This window comes from Chiloscyllium plagiosum, chromosome 9 (assembly GCF_004010195.1).
Source record: "Chiloscyllium plagiosum isolate BGI_BamShark_2017 chromosome 9, ASM401019v2, whole genome shotgun sequence".
Taxonomy (NCBI): Eukaryota; Metazoa; Chordata; class Chondrichthyes; order Orectolobiformes; family Hemiscylliidae; genus Chiloscyllium; species Chiloscyllium plagiosum.
In genome coordinates, this window is record NC_057718.1 from 81,134,768 (window position 1) to 81,156,978 (window position 22,211).

General features: G+C 42.5%; 1 protein-coding gene across 10 annotated transcripts in view; it reads left to right on the top strand.

The window, feature by feature from the left end:
* Positions 1–22,211, top strand: part of LOC122552980 (protein quaking) — a 563,704-nt gene that overhangs the window by 197,159 nt on the left and 344,334 nt on the right. The gene's annotated exons all lie outside the window — the stretch shown is intronic.

Here is a 22,211-nt window from a genome sequence, read left to right on the forward strand (position 1 = left end):
GGATAGAAAAGAAGGCAAGAGAGGAGTGGGCGTGGCGTTTTTAATAAGGGATAGCATTACTGCTGTACTGAGGGAGGATATTCCCGAAAATACATCAGAGAAATTATTTGGTTGGAACTGAAAATAAGAAAGGGATGATCACCTTATTGGAATTGTATTAGAGTCCCCTAATAGTCAGAGGGAAATTGAGAAACAAATTTCGTGATCTGGAAGAATAATAGGTTGTTTATGATTTTAACTTTCCAAACATAGACTAGGACTGCCATAGTATTAAGGGTTTAGATGGAGAAGAACTTGTTAAGTGTGTACAAGAAAATTTTCTGATTCAGTATGTGGATGTACCTACGAGAGAAAGGTCAATTCTGCACGACTTTTGGGAGGCAGAACAGGTGACTGAGGTGCCGGGGGGGAGCACTTTGGGGCCAGTGACCATAATTCTATTAGTTTTAAAATAGTGATGGAAAAGGATAGACCAGATCTAAAAGATGAAGCTCTAAATTGGAGGAAGGCCAATTTTGACAGTATTATGCAAGAATTTTCAGAAGCTGATTGGGACAGATGTTCGCAGGTAAACAGATGGCTGGAAAATGGGAAACCTTCAGAAATGAGACAACGAGAGTCCAGAGCAAGTATATTTGTGTCAGGGTGAAAGGGAAAGCTGGTAGGTATATGGAATGCTGGATGACTAAAGAAATTGAGGGTTTGGTTAAGAAAAAGAAGGAAGCATACGTCAGGTATAGACAGGATAGATCGAGTGAATCCGTAAAAGAGTGTAAAGGCAGTAGGAGTATACATAAGAAGGAAATCAGGAGACATGAGATAGTCTTGGCAAGTAGCATTAAGGAGAATCCAAAATGTTTTTACAAATACATTAAGGACAACAGAGTAACTAGGGGGAGAATAGGGCCCCTCAAAGATCAGCAAGGTGGCCTTTGTGTGGAGCCACAGAAAATGGGGGAGATACTAAACAAGTATTTTGCATCAGTATTTACTGTGGAGAAAGACATGGAAGATATCATTCTCCCCGTGTCTGCGTGGGTTTCTTCCGGATGCTCCGGTTTCCTCCCACAGTCCAAAAATGTGCAGGTTAGATGAATTGGCCATGCTAAATTGCCTGTAGTGTTAGGTGAAAGAGTAAATGTAGGGGATGGGTCTGGGTGGGTTGCTCTTCGAGGGTCGTTATGGACTTGTTGGGCCGAAGGGCCTGTTTCCACACTGGAAGTAATCTAATCTAATCTATATTTAGAACGTAGGGAAATAGACGGTAACACTTTGCAAAATGTCCATATTACAGAGGAGTAAGTGCTGGATGTCTTCAAACATAAAGTTGGATAAATCCCCAGGACCTGATGAGGTGTACCCTAGAACTCTGTGGGAGGCTAGAGAAGTAATTGCTGGGCCTCTTGCTGAGATATTTGTATCATTGATAGTTACAGGTGAGGTGCCAGCAGACTGGATGTTGGCTAACGTGGTGCCAATGTTTAAGAAAGATGGTAAGGACAAGCCAGGGAACTATAGACCAGTGAGCCTGACCTCGGTGGTGGGCACGTTGTTGGAGGGAATCCTGAGGGACAGGATGTACATGTATTTGGAAAGGCAAGGACTGATTCAGGATAGTCAACATGGCTTTGTGCGTGGGAAATCATGTCTCACAAACTTGATTGAGTTTTTTTCAAGAAGTAACAGAGAGGATTGATGAGGGCAGAGTGGTAGATGTGATCTAAATGGACTTCAGTAAGGCGTTTGACAAAGTTCCCCATGGGAGACTGGTTAGCAAGGTTAGATCTCATGGAACATAGGGAGAACTAGCCATTTGGATACAGAGAACGCTTAACGGTAGAAGACAGAGGGTGGTGGTGGAGTGTTACTTTTCAGACTGGAAGCCTGTGACCAGTGGAGTGCCACAAGGATCAGTGCTGGGTCCACTTCTTTTTGTCATTTATATGTGTGCATAAGACGTATAGTTAGTAAGTTTTCAGATGACAACAAAATTGGAGAGGTAGTGGACAGTGAAGAAGTTTACCTCAGATTACAACGAGTTCTTGATCAGATGGGCCAGTGGGCTGAGAAGTGGTTATAGAGTCATAGAGATGTACAGCATGGAAACAGACCCTTCGGTCCAACTCATCCATGCCGATCAGATGTCCCAACCCAATCTAGTCCCACCTACCAGCACTCGGGGCATATCCCTCCAAACCCTTCCAATTCATATACCCATCCAAATGCCTCTGAAATGTTGCAATTGTACCAGCTTCCACCACTTCCTCTGGCAGCTCATTCCATACATGTAGCACCCTCTGCATGAAAAAGTTGTCCCTTAGGTCTCTTTTATATCTTTCCCCTCTCACCCTAAACCTATGCCCTCTAGTTCTAGACTCCCCATCCCCTGGGAAAAAACTTTGACTATTTACCCTATCCATGCCCCTCATAATTTTGTAAACCTCTTCAGGTCACCTTTCAGGTCACCCCCTCAGCTTCCGGCGCTCCAGGGAAAACAGCCCCAGCCTGTTTAGCCTCTCCCTGTAGCTCAGATCCTCCAACCCTGGCAACATCCTTGTAAATCTTTTCTGAACCCTTTCAAGTTTCACAGCATCTTTCCGATGGGAAGGAGACCAGAATTGCACACAATATTCCAACAGTGGTCTAACCAATGTCCTATACAGCCGCAACATGACTTTCCAACTCCTGTACTCAATACTCTGACCAATAAAGGAAAGTTTACCAAACACCACCTTCACTATCCTATCTACCTGCAACTCCACTTTCAAGGAGCTATGAACCTGCAGTCCAAGGTCTTTGTTCAGCAACGCTCCCTAGGACCTTACCATTAAGTGTATAAGTCCTGCTAAGATTTGCTTTCCCAAAATGCAGTACTTCGCATTTATCCGAATTAAATCCATCTGCCACTGAATTCAGATAAATGCGAGGTGCTGCATTTTGGGAAAGCAAATCTTAGCAGGACTTCTACACTTAATGGTAAGATCCTGGGGAGTGTTGCTGAACAGAAACCTTGGAGTGCAGGTTCTTAGCTCCTTGCAAGGATAGGACAGTGAAGAAGACATTTGGTATGCTTTCCTTTATTGGTCAGAGTACTGAGTACAGGAGTTGGGAGGTCATGTTGCGGCTGTCTAGGACATTGGTTAGGCTATTGTTGGAATATTGCGTGCACTTCTGGTCTTGTTCCTGTCAGAAAGATGTTGTGAAACCTGAGGTTCAGAAAAGATTTACAAGGATGTTGCCACGGTTGGAGGAGTTGAACTGTAGGGAGAGGCTGAGCAGGCTGGGGCTGTTTACCCTGGAGTGTCGGAGGCCAAGGGGTGATGTTATAGAGGTTTACAAAATTATGAGGGGCATGGATAGGATAAATAGACAAAGTCTTTTCCCTGGGGTGGGGAATCCAGAACTAGAGGACATAGGTTTAGGGTGAGAGGGGAAAGATATAAAAGAGGCCTAAGGAGCAACATTTTGGTGCAGAGGGTGGTCCATATATGGAATGTGCTTCCAGAGGAAATGGTGAAGGCTGGTTTAAAAGGTATTTGGATGGGTATATGAATAAAGAAGGCTTTGGTGGGGTATGGGCCTGGTGCAGGCAGATGGGATTAGATTGGGTTGGGATATCTGGTCGGCATGGACGGGTTGGACCAAACGGTCTGTTTCCGTGCTGTACATCTCTACAACTCTATAACTGCCTCCAATAGTACTACATCTTTCCTCAAATAAGGAGACCAAAACTGTGCACAGTGCTCTAGACGCAGTCTCACCAATGCCGAGTGTAGTTGTAATAATACTTCCTTACCTTTTATATTCAATTCTTTTTGCTACAAAAACCAACATTGCAATTGCTTTCTTGATTATCTGCTGTATCTGCGTGCTAGTTTTCTATGAATGAGGACACCCAGATCTGTCTGTGTAAGCTTGACACTGAGATTATAACAAAGGTATCCTGTTTGATAACTGGTACCCTGACGAAATCATCGCATATTATGCGATGCAAAAACTCATGAAAGTGCTTATGCCTGCCACCTTTGGTCCTGAGTGATGTCCAGTCTCCCTTAAATTATTGTGGAAAGGTTAGGCATCTCAAACGTTTTAAAAACAGATGAAGCTAACTGTCTTATGTTTCTCTTATGCACTAAATTCAAAATTTGTTTTCTCCACTAACAGAATCTTGTTGTCAAGTCAGAAAGACATTTTGCCTACCACACAAGTGCGTTGTGCTGGTGTGATACCAGATATAAATGTCCCAATGACTGTCAGACTATATCAATCAATGTATCCCATTGACCAGCAGGTAGTTGGCTATTTTTGATCAACCAACCCATGTTTGCTAGCTGGACTGTGCAAAGAATTACACTGGAGGCTTGTCTAAAATCATCAGCTGTGCCTACTCTGTGATGTACTTGTGTATCCTAGAAGCAACATACCAAAAATACCCTTGTGTTTTAAGTAAGTAAAAGGAGTTTTTTTGAGAATCTTTTTCAAAAATATAGGAGTCAAGGACACCACCCAACCCTTGCTGCATCTCTGTGGCAATGCTTTGATCAGTTAGAATCTACCTGCTTGGCCTGAGAGTTAAAATGAATGGATAAGTATCCTTGCTGCATCTCCATGCCAATTACAGCCGAACTAATCAGCATTCTCTTCTCATTCTCTATAAGATGGTGGCTTTTCTAAGTCTGTTTCTCGCATCCTATTTCTGATGAGTGCAAGATGATAAGCTTCGTTTCCTTCCAACAATGTTAAAAGTTTTACTGTGCATGCAAAATTTGTGCTTGACTTTGAAGGATTTTGAAGTGTTCTGTTCTCTCATTTTTTTTGTGAAATTACATTGCTTTTGTAAACAGTATTTAAATTTTGGATTTTGGGTGGACGCAAGTGTCATATAGTTCAAAATGTTCTGCAGTCCTTGTATGTGCTGTATTATTCATTAAAAGCTGAAGCCATATGACAAGTAGCAGTGGTTTTTTTTCCCCAGTGTTTTTATATTTGCTGCATACTAGTCCAATATTACCATTTTTCCTCTGGATAGAGTGGCTTTTTTCATACAATGTGACCAGTACATACCTGTTCATAATGGTGTGAAACATTCTGTCAACAGGTCAGTGGAGTCATAAATCATTGCTGTTAGCTCAACACCAGCTGTGGGTTAAAACTAAGTATCTTTGAACCATCCCTAAATAATTGGGAGGACAAAGAATGTGAGACTGAGGATGTAGGAGTGGAAGTAACTCATGCATTCCATAAAGTCTGCTCTGCCATGCAATGAGGTCATGGCTTATTTGATAATCCTTGAGTCCACTTTCCTGCCTATTTTGCATAATGCTTGATTCCCATATCACTTATAGACCTGTCCGTCTCAGCTTTGAATATTCTTAATGACACAGCCTCAATAGCACACTGTGTTTAAAAAGAAAATCCACAGATTTGCTACCTTCTGAGAGAAGAAATTCTTCCTTGTGTCTGTCATAAGCATGCGGTTCCTTATTCTGCAATTAACTCTCCGGTCCAATGCTCTCCCGTAAGGGAAAACAACCTTTCTGTTGTGTCAAACCCCCAAAGAATCTTCAATTAGGTCACCTCTCATTCTTCTATATTCCAATGAGTACAGGCCCAACCTACTCCATCCTCCTCATAATACAATCTCTCTATCTCATGAATGTTATCTGGATTTCCTCCAATACCAATATATCTTCTCTGAAATAAGGGGTCCAAAACTGTTCACAGTATTCCAGCTGTGATCTGACTATAGTTTCAACAGAATCTCCGTACCTTCATACTTTATTCCTTTTCTGGGGATCAGAATTTCATTTCATGTCATGTTTCAGAAATTCAATGCTCAGAGATTTTAAGATTGCAAATTAATAGAAATGTCAAAAGATTTACAGAATGGGAGGCTATTCAATACACTGCGTCTATGAAAGAGTCAACAGTATAAACTTACCTTTTAATTCCTGATTTGTTCTCCTGTAGGTTATGGCATCTCAAATGCATGTTCCAATTTTGTTTTTCAGTGCAATGACTTTTTCTGTTTCCACCTTCCTTGAAAGCAGTGAACTCTAGATCACCAATTACACCCCCCTCCAACCAAAGTGAAATAGTTACTCAACTGCTATGTAATCCTTCCACCAGTTTGTTAAAAATATGTGTTCTTGGTTATTGACCTGTCTGCTAACCAAAATTATTTTTCCTATTAACTCTATTTACTCTTGCAACTAATCTGCCTCCAATTAAACCTTTCTATGTTGTTAACAAAAACAGCTTCAGCCTGTCCAATCATTCCATGTAACTAAGATTCTCCACTCCTGGCAATATCCTCATGGATCTCTTTTGCACCTTCTCTCACCTCTCCAGACCCATATCTCCTCCTATTATCCTCCCATTTCTGTACTCACCAAAGTGTGGAACTGGGCACAGTCTTAAAATTTCTACAGTGTGAAGTGAGAGTTATTTTTCTTCTGTGTTTCTGGCAATCTGTATGCATTATCTTATCCCTTTTCCTACCTATGCTGTTTATACCAGTATGAACCAGGACTTCTGTTTTTGACCATCTCCTTCAGCTATTCAATGATGTCTTTGACCTTGGCACCAAGGAGGCAGCATTCCAACTTGGGGCCATGTCTTGGGTGACAGAATGCCCAATTGACCCCTTCATTCCTGAGACCCCTGTCACTACTGCTTTCTGAAATTATTTTCTTTCTTGCACAGTGTATCAGTATGGTACTATGGACTTTCCTTTGGCTGTATTCCCCAGATTAAATTTCAATTTTGGACCCATATTTTTCATTGAGTACTGGTTGGAAAGTAGGATGTACTTGGAATCCCAACATTTCCTGCCTCCCATGCTTGAGTGTCTCAGGGGGTCACCTGGTCCCCCTCTGACTGTAAACCGTTAAGCTGCAACTTAAAAATACTTGGACAAATAATCTTCTTGGACTTTTTTTCCTCTCTTTCTCTCATGCTCCTGTTCCAGAACCATCAATGACAGATTCCTTTCATGTACCTAACTTATTTATCTATCATAGCTTCTGTCCCTGGAGGAGCTGGAGCAACAGGATGAGAGAGAGAGAATCCATGACTGGAATAACTGCTCTTATTAAATCTGTTTCCAAAACACACTCCCTTCTGCTCTTTCATTGAAATGGAACATCGTTCTTTTTTTGGTGCTTATGCCATCTATTCATTTTAGAGAAATTGGGGTTGGATGCCATATTGCATGCAAGTATGGAATTCCATTCAAAGTTAGTCCTTCCAATGACTGCATGATGTATTGAGGGTGCAGATGCAGAGAAATGAAGTTCAGTTTAAATGGTGAGGCAAAAGTTCTGTAACTACTGCATTTTCAATTAATACTAGAAGAGCGATATTCAGTGAATTTTGGAATGGGATCAGCAAATTCAAGAAAGCTCCTGGTGAATACTTTATGGGCTTGTCTTAAAACAGCGACGGTCAAAATTGTTTGGACGGACAACTGGTGGCTTAGACAATATTTCCATTTTAATCATTTTTTGATAGCCCAAATGTTTGTTGTGACAAGTTGTAGCTATTTGTGATGCAAAAGATTCAGGAATTCAAAAAACCTTTTACCAACTGAAATAACCAGTCTAACATTTGACTTAATAGAAACATAACCTAATCTTGTAAATAGGCCATTTAAAAAAAAAGATTTGTTAATGCAGCAAAGTCATGGACTACTTTTGTAGAGAGTTTAGCTTTAGGCAAAGTTCATAAAGTTTCCTTTAACTTTTTGACATCTTTAACTCTTTGAAAGAAAACATTAAAAATCAGTTAACAGAATTGATCTTCTATATTTTGCTAACTGTTGCACCTCTGTGTGTATGGAACTGTAAGTTGTTTCTTAGGTAGATGTGCAGAAAGTTGATCAATATTCAGTTTGCTTTCCTGCTGAAACTTTTATATAGTACTATGATGTCTGGTAATAGTATGAATATTTGAAAATTACTTGCTTTTTGGCTGGTATTAATGATATCTCTCACATTTATGAAAATGAGATACCGAGGTGTAGGCCACAGTTTGAAGAACAATTTATCCTTGTGACACAAACTTTCAAAGTGGTGAACTATTGGGGAAAGAAGGCCCTGGTCCCTTGATACTTTCTACCCTGAGGACGAAACTCTTGTTATTTGTTCTACCTCAAGTTTAAGTTCACAATATGCTTTCAACACATGTACTTTTGCTTTGAGTTTCATCAGAAATGTGATTTCCAAAAACTTGAAGAAACTATTGTGAATGGTGCTCAACTTTATTTCTTTGCCTTTTGCCAAGGGCGTTTTTGTTAGTTTTCAATGATTCATGATCAGTTGGTCAGTATTGAGTACACTGGTGAAGCATATTACAATAGTTTTAAGGATAATTGGCTGAACAAAGCTCCATAGGATTCAAACCAAGTGAATAATCACAGTCTTTTGTATTTATCCTATTCCCTGCTAATTAAATCTGACATTAAATGGCATTTTTGTTTAAACTTTTTGTTGATTTTGTTGCCTAAAATTGATTTAACTTATGGATGTTAGGATTTTAAACATTATGAATTTTTTTTTCCATCATCTACACTGGACTATTGAATTTCTGTGGGAGAAGTGGATTTCTATTCCTGAGGCACATGCAAATTATTGAAGTGGGCTATGCTGGGGGCTTTAGTAAGCAGTGCGGAGAGCTTTAAATGAAATCATGGAGGGAGAGGGTTCATATGAGCTGAGATTTGGTCAGTTCAGAAAGAAAGAGAAAGCAATAGTACAGAGTAGTCAGTGATTTCCTTGAATGACCAAGACACCAGCTTTTTAAAACCTAATTTACATAATTTAAGTATTTTTACAGAGCTTTTTTTAAGTTTGGAATTCAGAATGCTTTAAGTTAATTGGTAGGAGTAGAACTTTGTATTTAACTACACAATTGCAGAATTTGTTTCTTGAGTGCTCAGATTGTTCTGCAAGCTGTAGTTGCAATATGCATGCAGGGTCCAAAACTGGAGAAGGTAAGATCCAGTTTCAGGAGAGTTCTCTATTTATAATGACCCAAAATGAGCCAGGAAATACAGAACTAACACATAATATTGAGTGTTTAAGTCACTCATGAATTTAATTTATAGGATACACTTCTGTAAAGTTCATTCACACTCCTGTCAATCTTACTTATGTGACATTGGGATTGCAGCTACAAGTGTTTGGGGAACCATGTGAAAAATATGAAACAAAATGAAAAGTGATGGGCAGCTCTTTTCCAGGAGACATTTACTGCTTGCTACAGTTCGGAGGTAATGTGACATTAGTAGATGTGTTCTGGACTATAGTTTGATCAAAATGTTTACACCTACTATGGTTTTGGGTTAATGTATGAAGACTGCTGAACACAATGCATTGTTAACAGGTCTGTGCTATTTGAAAACAACCCATGGAAGCATATGTTTTCCCGTAGGAGAAAGTGAGGTCTGCAGATGCTGGAGATCAGAGATGGAAATGTGTTGCAAGTCCCTCCTCCCTACCTTTTATCTTAGCCTACTTGGCACACTTTCCTCATTCCTGAAGAAGGGCTAATGCCCGAAACGTCGATTCTCCTGTTCCCTAGATGCTGCCTGACCTGCTGCGCTTTTCCAGCAACACATTTCCATCTATGTTTTCCCGTAATTGAGCAGGTGAGCAGATTTCTGGACTTAAAGTAGAATTTTAATTTGCGTTGGATGGTTTAACTTGTTTGCATTTAGATTTCTGCATGAGATCATGAGAAAGCAGAAAGCATGACTGGGCAACCATTCAGTAATTATTTAATTTATTGCTTCATTTCATCAGTTTTTTTATTAACCTCACCCTTGGTTAATTTCCTTCTTTCTCTCAACTGTGTCCCTGTTCTGGTTTTTGAAGATTTTCATGATTGACACAAATAGATTTATTCTCTGATTTTAACCTTCCTTTCTTAAATTTGTGTATTCATGAAGATTGAGAAAATGCAATCTGGGAAAGCTAGGCTTGACCAAAATTGTTTTTAGCTGAAAATGTGTTGCTGGAAAAGTGCAGCAGGTCAGGCAGCATTCAAGGAGCAGGAGAATCGATGTTTCGGGCATGAGCCCTTCTTCAGGAATGAGGAAAGTGTGCCAAGTAGGCTAAGATAAAAGGTAGGGAGGAGGGACTTGGGGGAGGGGCGTTGGAAATGCGATAGTGGAAGGAGGTTAAGGTGAGGGTGATAGGCCGGAGTGGAGGTGGGTGCGGAGAGGTCAGGAAGAAGATTACAGGTTCGGAAGGTGGTGCTGAGTTCGAGGGTTGGGACTGAGACAAGGTGGGGGGAGGGGAAATGAGGAAACTGGCGAAGTCTGAGTTCATCCCTTGTGGTTGGAGGGTTCCTCGGCGGAAGATGAGGCGCTCTTCCTCCAGCCGTCGTGTTGCTATGGTCTGGCGATGGAGGAGTCCAAGGACCTGCATGTGCTTGGTGGAGTGGGAGGGGGAGTTGAAGTGTTGAGCTACGGGGTGGTTGGGTTGGTTGGTCCAGGTGTCCCAGAGGTGTTCTCTGAAACGTTCTGCAAGTAGGCGGCCTGTCTCCCCAATACAGAGGATGCCAAATCGGGTGCAGCGGATGCAGTAAATGATGTGTGTGGAGGTGCAGGTGAATTTGTGGCGGATATGGAAGGATCCCTTGGGGCCTTGGAGGGAAATAAGAGGGGAGATGTGGGCGCAAGGTTTGCATTTCTTGCGGTTGCAGGGGAAGGTGCCGGGAGTGGAGGTTGGGTTGGTGGGGGGTGTGGACCTGACGAGGGAGTCACGGAGGGAGTGGTCTTTTCGGAATGCTGATAGGGGAGGGGAGGGAAATATATCCATGGTGGTGGGGTCTGTTTGGAGGTGGTGGAAATGACAACGGATGATACGATGTATATGGAGGTTGGTGGGGTGGTAGGTGAGGACCAGTGGGGTTCTGTCCTAGTGGCAATTGGAGGGGCAGGGTTCAAGGGCTGAGGAGCGGGAAGTGGAGGAGATGCGGTGGAGAGCATCATCGATCATGTCTGGGGGGAAATTGTGGTCTTTGAAGAGGAGGCCATCTGGGTTTTACGGTATTGGAACTGGTCTTCCTGGGAGCAGATGCAGCGGAGACAAAGGAATTGGGAATATGGGATGGCGTTTTTACAGGGGGCAGGGTGGGAGGAGGTGTAGTCTAGGTAGCTGTGGGAGTCGATCGGTTTAAATTGTTTTTAACCCTGCATTGTAGCTTGGCATGGTTCAGCTGTTGAAACAATGATACGTCAGGCTTTTTATCACTTTGTTTTGAACACTTACTGATAAATAATAGAACTTAAATGATACTGGGCAAATTATGTTTCTATATTAGTTTAGAAATGAATTGTGTTTCCTAATGGTTAATCTATTAGTGAGAAATATCAATTGGTATTAGAATTTGTACAAACTGTAACAATTGCTAGTGAATTCATGGATTATATTAACATGAATTTAGGCAGATTGTGAATTGTGTAGTAACTTAGGTTATGAATATACCATTTTTTAGAAAGCATTGTAAATGGTCTAAGTTATTCAGGTTTAGTGCTTGTGCCTATCGTCCTTTTTCTAAAGGATTGTATCCAATGACACACTCATGGTCAATGCTGGTGAATGATGTTGTTTTGAGCATGCTAGCTTCTCTCCCTATCCATTTGTCTCTATTTTTCCCTTTCCTTCCTTTCATCACCCTTGTCTCTTCCTCTAACCCTGTTTTGCTTCCACTTTCCCTGTCCTGTTCTTCCACATGCACCTATCCCACATACCACATCTCATCAAATTTTTCTTTTTATCTTTCTCTCCCTGAGCATTTTTCCATGTCTTCCTTTCTCTGATTTTTTTCATAATCTCCTCCCACCCCACTTGAACTGTTGTAAACCCAAGTTCCTCTGACTTTCCTTGCATAAGGGACATGGAAAGTGAGCAAGCAAAAATGAAAAGCAGTTATGAATACAATGCCTGTTGACCTTTATCACTATAGATTTGAAATACAAGAATAAAGATGCTTAGCTGAAATTGTGTTTTGGTGAAACCACATCCGGAATACTGTGCACTATTTTAACTACCTTGAAGGCGACACAGGTTCTCGGGTTGCTCTGTGAATAGAATCTGAGTGAATTGTGTTTATATTCTCTGGAACTTAGAAGGATGAAAAGCGGTCTCCTTTGAAATGTTCAGAATTGTAAAAAAAAACTTGATCGTGTGTACATTGAGAAGTCGCTTGTAAAATCAAGAAATATGGTTGGTGGGATGTATTGTCTCAGAATAATTTTGTTTGTTCAAAAGTATCTGGAAGTAATGATGTGAAAATTCCTTCATTGAATTCAATCAAAGCTGTAATTCTCTGATTCTTCATGTCTCAGGGAATTATAAGTTCATAAGATATAGGAGCAGAATTAGGCTATTCAGGCCATTGACGGCCATGAGGAGCAGATAGAAAAATGGTGTTGAAACAGAAGCTAAGTCATAACTTATTGAATAGTAGAGAGACTCCAGGAGCTAAATGATCACTGAGCAGTGGAGGCCCAGTCTCTGGATTCATTTTTAAGAGATGAAGTGGTTAACTATGAATTTCAGGTATCAAAATTAAAACAAGTACTGATTAGACAAAATAATACTTCTAAAAAAGCCCCAAACTGGTCTCTGTGATATGCTGTTCAGATCTGTTGCACGAGTTTCTTGTTGAAGTGAAAAGTTTAAGACTTGAAGACAGATGCAGAGGCTGCAATTGCTTCTGTAGGTGAATTAGTTTTGTAGTACAGATGGGCTAGAAGGCAACAGATTTTATTTTTGGAGAGAAGATTCTTGGCTTCTGGTCCTCCAGGCATTGCATTTTTAGCTACCTAATTTCTTTTAAGCAGTACTAGATCACTAGCTGTTTACAGATATCTTCCTCTTTTTCTTGCGTTTGCTTGCTCTCTTTTTGTTTCTCCGTCTCTCTCTGGAGAATTGTTTTCTCTCAAGGTTCAAGATGGAATTTGTCTTGCCTCTTTCTTAGCAGTTTTACTTTTGAATCATTCTTAGCAAGTGAGCTAAAATGATTACATGACCTATGCAATGAACTGTCATCTTCAATATAAGGCATTGGTACTCTGGAGACTTCATTCCTCACTTGTGGTTCATATCTAGTGTTCTGGTCAATGCCGAGTACGCATTTGGGCAATGAGTCATCATGGAACTTCATTGCATCATAGATGAAAGTTTTTAATTTCAAAGGCATACTTTGTTCATAAAATCTGTAAGTACATACAATTGTTCTAAATTAGTTCTGTACAGTCTTGCAGAGAAAAAACACCAAGCATTGAATTTTGATATTTCTTCGAGCTTCTCTGTTGTTGTAATAAAACTTCTGCAGGAAACTTTTTATGCTCATTTGGAAGCACAGGTCTGACAACTGTACAGGCTCTTGTTATACTTTGGCAGAAAGATGCTAGATGGTGAGGGTCTTTCCCCGCTGCACCTTGGCGGCAGCTGCCCCAAGCTCTCGTGCATCTCTCAGCATGTCGTCTTGGGCTTTGGAATGTGCCAGTCTGCAGTGCTCAGACAAGGTTAACACTGAAAGACCGACAAGTTTTATGCTGACCAAAGAGTGCCTTTCACCAAGTTGTTGGTCTTCCAAGCTTAGTTGATGTTTATCAGTGTGTGTCTCCCGGAGAACAGCCTTTAAGCCACAGAGTCTGCGTCACAGAACTGCTTGGGACGAACCTTACCAAAAATCATGCATCTCTCTCCAGACCTTCTTTGCTTAGGCACATTCGAAAAGGAGATAAGTGACAATCTCTTCACCAGTGCAGTCACTTTGTGGGCAGTATGCAATGTCACAGAGACTGGGCATGCATGAAGGATCTGATGGCAGTGCCCTTCTTGCCATCAGCTAAGCTATATTGTGATACTTGAATGACACAACAGGATCCATCCTCTCCTTTTCCCACGAAGTCTCAAGGATGGTACATGCTGACCACTTCCTAATGAACTTGTGATCAAAGGTGTTGCACTTTGCAAATTTTTCCATCAAGGACAGGTGATATGAAATGGTCCAACAACTTGGAGTATTCCATGGGATAGAGGCCAGGCCTATCCTCCTCAAAACTGGGGACAGAACGTGGACAGCACAGTGGCTCAGTAATCAGCAGTGCTGCCTCACACTGCCAGGGATTCTATGTCAGTTTCGGGTGACTGTCTTTGTGGAGTTTGCATGTTCACATGTTGCATGCATGTGTCTGCATGGGTTTCTGCCAGGTGCTCTGGTTTCTTCCTATAGTCCAAGCTGTCAAACAAGCAGGGACAAAGCAGAGAACAAGATCGGACTGATAAATGAAACTGCATCTATTTCAATGCAAGAGGCAGATAAACTCAGGGCATGGTTAGGAACATGGGACTAAGATATCACAGCAATTACTGAAATGTGGCTCAGGGATGGACAGGACTGGCAGCTTAATGTTCCAGGATACAAATGCTATAGGAAGGACAGAAAGGGAGGCAGGAGAGGAGAGGGAGTTTTTGATAAGGGATAGCATTACAGCTGTACTGAGGGAGGCTATTCCTGGAAATACATCCAGGGACATTATTTGGGTTGAACTGAGAAATCAGAAAGGGATGATCACCTTATTGGGATTTATTATAGACCCCCTAATAGTCAGAGAGAAATTGAGAAACAAATTTGTAAGGAGATTTCAGTTATCTGTAAGAATAATAGTTATGGTAGGGGATTTTAACTTTCCAAACATAGACTGGGACAGCCATAGTGTTAAGGGTTTAGATGGAGAAGAATTTAAGTGCGTACAAGAAATTTTTCTGATTCAGTATGTAGATGTACCTACTAGAGAAGGTGCAAAACTTAATCTCCTCTTGGGAAATAAGGCAAGGCAGGTGACTGAGGTGTCAGTAGGGCTAGCGACCATAATTCTATTAGTTTTAAAATAGTGATGGAGAAGGACAGACTATATCTAAAAGTTGAATTCTAAAGTGGAGGAAGGCTAATATTGATGGTATTAGGCAAGAACCTTCAAAAGCTGATTGGGGACAGATGTTCGCTGGTAAAGGGATGGCTGGAAAATGGGAAGTCTTCAGAAATGAGATAACGAGAGTCCAGAGACCGTATATTTCTGTTAGGGTGAAAGGAAAGGCTGGTAGGTGCAGGGAATGCTGGCTGACTAAAGAAATTGAGGGTTTGGTTAAGAAAAAGAAGGAAGCATATGTCAGGTAGAGACATGGTAGATCGAATGAATCCTTGGAAGAGTATACTTAAGAGGGAAATCAGGAGGGCAAAAAGGGGACATGAGATAGGTTTGGCAAATAGAGTTAAGGAGAATCCAAAGGATGTTTACAAATACATTAAGGACAAAAGGGTAGCGAGGGAGACAATAGGGCCCCTCACAGATCAGCAAGACTGCCTTTGTGTGGAACCACAAGAGATGGGGAAGATATAGAATGTAGGGAAGTAGATGGTAACATACTGAAAAATTAGAGGAGGAATTGCTGGTGGTCTTGAAACACGTAAAAGTGGATAGATCCGCAGGACCTGATCAGGTGTACCCGAGAACTCTGTGGGAAGCTAGGGAAGTGATTGGTGGGCCCCTTGCTAAGATGTTTGTATCATCGATAATCACAGGTTCGCTGCCAGAAGACTGGAGGGTGGCTAACATTGTGCCACTGTTTAAGAAGGGTGGTAAGGACAAGCCAGGGAATTGTAGACCGGTGAGCCTGATTTCGGTGGAGGGAAGTTATTGGAGGGAGTCCTGAGGGACAGGATATACATGGATTTGGAAAGGTGAGGACTGATTAGGGATAGTCAACATGGCTTTGTGCATGGGAAATCATGTCTCACAAACTTGATTGAGTATTTTGAAGAAATAACAGAATTGATGAGGACAGAGCAGTGAACATAGTCTGTACGGACTTCAGTAAGGCATTCGACAAGATTCCCCATGGGAGACTAGTGAGCAAGGTTAGATCTCATGGAATACAGGGAGAACTAGCCATTTGGATACAGAACTGGCTGAAAGGTTCGAAGACAGAGGGTGGTGATGGAGAGTTGCTTTTCAAACTGGAGGTCTGTGACCAGTGGAGTGCCACAAGGATCGGTGCTGGGTCCACTATGTTTCGTTATTTATGTAAATGATTTGGATGTGAGCATAAGAGGTATAGTCAGTAAGTTTGCACATTACACCAACATTGGAGGTGTAGTAGACAGTGAAGAAGGTTACATCAGATTACAATGGGATCTTGATCAGGTGGGCCAAGGGGCTGAGGAGTGACAGATGGAGTTTAATTTAGATAAATGCAAGGTGCTGCATTTTGGGAAAACAAATCTTAGCAGGGCTTATATATTTAATGGTAAGGTAGTGTTGCTGAACAGAGAGACCTCGGAGTGTACATTCACACCTCCTTGAAAGTAGAGTCACAGGTAAATAGGGTTGTGAAGAAAGTGTTTGATTTGCTTTTTTTATTGGTCAGTGTTGAGTACAGGAGTTGGGAGGTCATGTTGTGGCTGTGCAGGACATTGTTTAGGCCACTGTTGGAATATTGCGTGCAATTCTGGCCTCCTTCCTATTGGAAAGATGTTGTGAAACTTGAAAGGGCTCAGAAAAGATTTACAAGGATGTTGCCAGGGTTGGAGGGTTTAAACTATAGGGAGGGGCTGAACAGGCCTGGACTGGTTTCCCTGGAGCGTCAGAGGCTGAAGGGTGACCTTATAGAGGTTTACAAAATTATGAGGGGCATGGATAGAATAAATAGACAAAGTCTCTTTCCTGTGGTTGGGGAGTCCAGAACTAGAGGACTTGGGTTTAGGGTGAGAGGGGAAAAACATAAAAGAGACCGAAGAGGCAACTTTTTCGCATAGAACACGGTGTGTGTATGAAATGAGCTGCCAGAGGAAGTGGTGGAGGTTATTACGATTGCAACATTTAAAAAGCATCTGGATGGGTATATGAATAGGAAGGATCTGGAGGGCAAGGGCCTTGTGCTGGCAGGTGGGTCTAGATTGGACTGGGATATCCAGTCGGCATGGACAAGTTGGACCAAAGTGTCTGTTTCTTTGCACTACGTCTCTATAACTCTGTGTGCAAGCTAGATGGATTAGCCATAGTTAATATGGGGTTATGAGATAGGGTAAGGTGGCTATGTCTGCGTGAGATGCTCTTTGGAGGGTCAGTGCAGATTTGATGAGCCAAATGGCCTCTTTCCACACTGTAGGGATTCAGTGACTCTAACCTGAGCACGTAGTGACAATTGGTATTTATACACAGGCAGTCTATGCATAGCTTGATGCAGCGGCACTCAAAGGTAGCCATCAGGATGAGGGTGACATTGGGTACATCTTCCCCATCCTTATCCAGAATTTTGTACCTGGTAGTCTTGTGCACACAGTCCACCTTTGACTTCCAGATAAAGTGAAACATGGCTCAGGTGATTGTTAAGGCACAGATTCGGGAAATGAGCCAGACCTGCACTTCATGCAGCAATACTGACAGTACCTCACATCTGATGACCAGCTTTTTACCTGCAATGGAGAGGGAGCAATGCACCCATAAACCTAGTTTCTGCCTCATTTTGGCAATATGCTCCTCCTAAATTTTTGCACATGCCCTAACCCCTCTGGACCATATGACCAGTACATTTGGTTAATCTGTCCTCTTGCCTTGACTTCCCTTCTCTCATGAGGCCAGTTTGATCTGATTTCTGTTGTTCATGAGTTTGTGCACTGACAGTGGATCTGAAGAGAAAATCATTGACATCATCCATTAACAGGAAAGCTTTGACTTGCAGGCCTCTACTGCCTGAAATAGTCACCCCTCTCAGGCTTGCATCCTTCCTGATGACCTGAGTAAAACGTTCTATACTGCACATGAATAAGACAGCAGAGAGAGGGCAGCCTTCCCTGACTCCAGATCTGATGGGAAGCTTTCCCACCCATCAAATGCACTAATGATGTTGGTATAAAGCAGTTGGACCCAGTTATATAGATTCCCTTCCCAAAGCCCATTTTGCAGAGTATGTCCCAAATGTAGCTGTGCGATATCCTGTCACAGGCATTCTCCTGGTTCAGGCTGAGGAGGTCAGTGTCCACCTCCCTTCATATAGGCAATCATATCCCTGAAGAGCATGATGCTCTCAGATCTTACTGCCTGGTACAGCATAGGTTTTATCAGAGTGAATCACTGATCCCAGAGCGGATCTAACTTGGTTGGCGATGATCTTACACAGGATTTTGTAATCTGCACTCAGCAGTGAGACGAGTCACTAATTTCTAATATCCTTTATCTCTCCTGCTGGGGTGAGGTTGATGATGCACGTGCTGCCTACCAGAAGCACACTGTTGAATACCTCCAGCAGTCCTGGCCAATCAAGTCCGACAGAGCTGAATATAACTCAGCCAGTAAGGCTCAACTTCTGGGAGTTTATTCTTTTCAAAGGACTTGAGGGACTTGATCAGCTCAGTGAGGTGTAAAAGCTGGTCCAGCCTCTCCTGCACACTGTTGTCTAAGATTTCTGTGTTGGAGGACAGGAACAATTAGGAGGCAGTGTTGTCTGTGTGCTTTTGTCATACAGTCTGGCATAAAAGAATTTCCTGATCCTCAGGATGTTTGACTGAGGTGATATTACCATGCCATCATATTCCAGGCTGCTGATCACTAAGCTCTCCCTGTGCATCTTCTGTGAGAAGAAATGCAAGCATTTGGGAGAGCATTTTGGTGATAGTGATCACAACTCCCTGACCTTTACTATATTCATGGAGAGGGATGGTAGCAGATAGTCTGGGAAAGTATTTAATTGGGGGAGGGTGAATTATAATGCTGTTAGGCAGGAACTGTGGAACATAAATTGGGAACAGATATTCTCAGGGAAGTGCATGACAGAAGTATGGAGGTTGTTTCATGAGTACTTACTGCGAGTGCTGGATAGGTTTACCCCACTGAGGCTAGGAAGGGATGATCGGGTGAAAGAACCTTGAAAAACAAGAGATGTGGAACATCTAGTCAAGAGGAAGAAGGAAACTTACTTTAGGTTGAGGCAAAGATAAGACAGGGCTCTACAAGGTAGCCAGGAAGGAACTGAAGAATGGACTTAGGAGAGCTGGAAGGGGGCATGAAAAAGCCATGGCAGTTAGGATTGAGGAAAACCCCAAGTTATTCTAAACTTATGTGAGGAACAAGAGCATGGCGAGAGTGAGGGTAGGGCTGATCAGGGACAATGGAGGGAACTTCTGCCTGGAGTCAGAGGAGGTCATTCGTGAGTACTTTGCTTCAGCATTCATTAATGAACGGGGCCTTGTAGTTTGTGAGGACAGCGTGAAACAGGCTGATACGCTTGAATAGGTTGCGGATATACTCAAGATTACTGCAGGAAGAAAGGGAAGAAATTGCTGTGCCTTGGTGATCTCTTTGCATCCTCACAGTACACTGGAGTAGTGCTAGACGATTTGAGGGTGGAAAATGTTATTCCCTTGTTCAAGAAAGAAAATAGGGATAACCCTGAGAATTACAGATCAGACACTCTTGCGTTGGTGGTGGGCAAATAATTGAAGAGGCTTCTGAGAGGCAGAATTTATGACTATTTGGAAAAACATAACTTGATTAGAGATAGTCAACATTGCTTTGTGAGGGGCAGATCATGCCTCACAAACCTTATTGAATTCTTTGAGGATGTGACAAAATACATTGTTGAAATGAGAGCAGTGGATGTGATGAACATGGATTTTAGCAAGGCATTTGATAAGGTTTGCCATTGCTAATTCAGAAAGTATGGGATACAGGGAATTTTGCTGCCTGGATACAGAATTGGCTGGCCCATAGAAGATAGAGGGTGGTATTAGATGGAAAGTATTCAGTCTGGAACTTGGTGACCAGTCGTGTTCCACAGGGATCTGTTCTGGGACCTCTCCTCTTTTTGGTTTTTATAAATGACTTAGATGAGGAAGTGGACAAGTGGGTTAGAAAGGCAAAAGTTAGGACTGCAGATGCTGGGATTTAGAGTCTAGATTAGAGTGGTGCTGGAAAAGCACAGCACCTCATCACCTCAGAAAAATAAAGGGAGCGCAGTGATAGTCTGGCGTACTGACCTCTACACCGCTGAAGCTAAACGCCAACTCGAGGACACCTCTTCCTACTGCACCCTCGACCATGACCCCACCCCCTATCACCAAACCATCATCTCCCAGACCATACAGAACCTCATCACCTCAGAAACCTCAAACAGGTCAGGCAGCATCCGAAGAGCAGGAAAATCGACATTTCAGGTGGAATGAGTGGATTAGTAAGTTTGCCGATGATACAAAGGTTGGTGGAGTTGTGGATAGTTTGGAGTGCTGATAAGTGGCAGATGGAGTTCAACCTGGAAAAGTGTGAAGTGATTCATTTTGGAAGGTCAAATTTGAATGCAGTTTACAGTGTTAAAGGTAGGATTCTTGGCAGTGTGGAGGAACAGAGGGATCTTCCGGTCCATGTCCATAGATCTCTCAAAGTTGCCATCCAGGTTGATCGGGTTATTAAGGAGGCATATGGTGTGTTGGCTTTCATTGGCTAGGTGATTGAGTTTGACTCGCGAGGATTTGCTGCACCTCTGTGAAGCCCTGGTTAGACCACGCTTGAAATATTGTGTTCAGTTATGGTTGCCTCATTCTAGTAGGGATGTGGAAGCTTTAGAGAGGATGCAGAGGAGACTTACCAGGATGCTGCCTGAACTGGAGGGCAGGTCTTATGAAGAGTGGTTGATGGAGCTAGGGCTTTTCTCATTGGAATGAAGAAGTTTGAGAGATGACTTGATAGAGATGTACAAGATGATGAGAGGCATAGATAGAGTGGATAGTCAGAGACTTTTTCCCATGGCAGAAATGGTTGTCACGAGGGTACATAATTTTGAGGTGATTGGAGGAAGGTTTAGGGGACATGTCAGACTACGTTCTTTTCACAGACTGGTGGGTGCATGGAATGCCCTGTCAGCAGTGGTAGTAGAGTCAGATACATTAGGGACATTTAAATGACTCTTGGATAGGCACATGGATGATAGTAAAATGAAGGGTTATGTAGGATAGTTCATCTTAAAGTAGGATAAAAGGTCAGCATAACATCAAGGGCCGAAGGTACCGTGCTGTGCTGTTCTATGTTTTATGATATCTGGTCAGCATGGACGAGTTGGGCAAAATGGTCTGTTTCGATGCTGTATGGCCCTATGACCTAGCATATTCATCTTATGTGCCGAAGGAAGGCAGGTGCAGGCTTATGTAGGTGGGTTAGTTGGGGACCTGGGGATGTATGAAGTCTATAGGAGTAATGAATGCCAGAAAGAGGATTTGGTGCTTAGGGCTTGCCAACATGTAGAGGTTGAGAGCAATTGCTTTTGCCTTCCACTATGTCAAAAGTTGAAGTGCACAATAGGGAATAAAATAGTTGTGCGCGCACACAGTGAGTGAGGTATGTGACCTGACTCATGAAGGATGGGGCTGCAACATTCACTAATGAGGATGTTTAAAGAGAACAATGTTATACACAGACCAATATACAGTGCATTGTTATCTGTCCCACCAAGTGGGATAAGTTTTCAATAAGTTTTCTTCTTCCTCTCACTCCCACTATGTCTTAATTTACTCCTGGATCTGTAGCTGTGGTGGAAGGAGCCGCCTCAACAGTAGAACTTGTTAACCCTGGAGGTTTGGTTGGGTGACCTTGGGGCATGTGATTCTCCTCCGTTCGGACATGCTGAAGTTTTCTTGCAGAGGAAAATGGACCCTTGCTGTGATCTTCCAAGAATTTAAAGGGGTCAGATAGGGTTGGGTACACTGTCCCATATGGAGACTTCTGAGGACTTTGAGTGTGTTCCTTTTCTGGTTAGGTGTCTACTGGCACTGTCCTGTCCCCTTGTGAGGAAGCAGCATCTGATATGTTCACCAGGTTCCTTGTCCCCTGTCACCATGGCTTTGGTCCTGGGGGCAAATGGTTGTGTTGCTGCAGTGTAGGTGTGTACACCTTTCCATCAGATGTTTAGGATGCTGATCCTGGTTCTCCTGACATTTTCTGGAAGGAATGGAGACTGTGAGCAAGTGAGTCTTTGAGAGTCTGGGAGGGATTCTGACAGACACTGGAGGGTGGGAAGGGTTCTGACCGAGACTCTGGGAGGAGGGAGAAAGGGAGGGATTTTGACAGAGACTCAGGAAGGGAGGGCTTCTGACATAGACTCTGAAGAGGGAAGGGAGGGATTCTGACAGAGACAGTGAGAAGG